Genomic DNA, 350 nt, shown 5'->3' on the forward strand with positions numbered 1-350 from the left:
CCCTGGGGCAGGGGGGGACACAAGGGGACATTGGGGACATTGGGGGACACCTGGGGACATTGGGGACACCCCCAGGGGCTCCCTGCGGACAGCGGGGGACAGAAGGGGACATTGGGGACATCAGGGACATTGGGGACACCCCCAGGGGCTCCCTGGGGACAGGGGGGGACAGAAGGGGACACTGGGGACACCTTGGGGGACCTGGGGACGTCAGGGGACACCTGGGGACCTCGGGGGACCTGGGGATGTCAGGGGACACCTGGGGACATCAGGGGACACCTGGGGACCTCGGGGGACCTGGAGATGTCAGGGGACACCTGGGGATGTCAGGGGACACCTGGGGACCTTGG

This window comes from Neopelma chrysocephalum, unplaced genomic scaffold (genome assembly GCF_003984885.1).
Source record: "Neopelma chrysocephalum unplaced genomic scaffold, ASM398488v2 Primary Assembly neopelma1_92466, whole genome shotgun sequence".
NCBI classification, from domain to species: domain Eukaryota; kingdom Metazoa; phylum Chordata; class Aves; order Passeriformes; family Pipridae; genus Neopelma; species Neopelma chrysocephalum.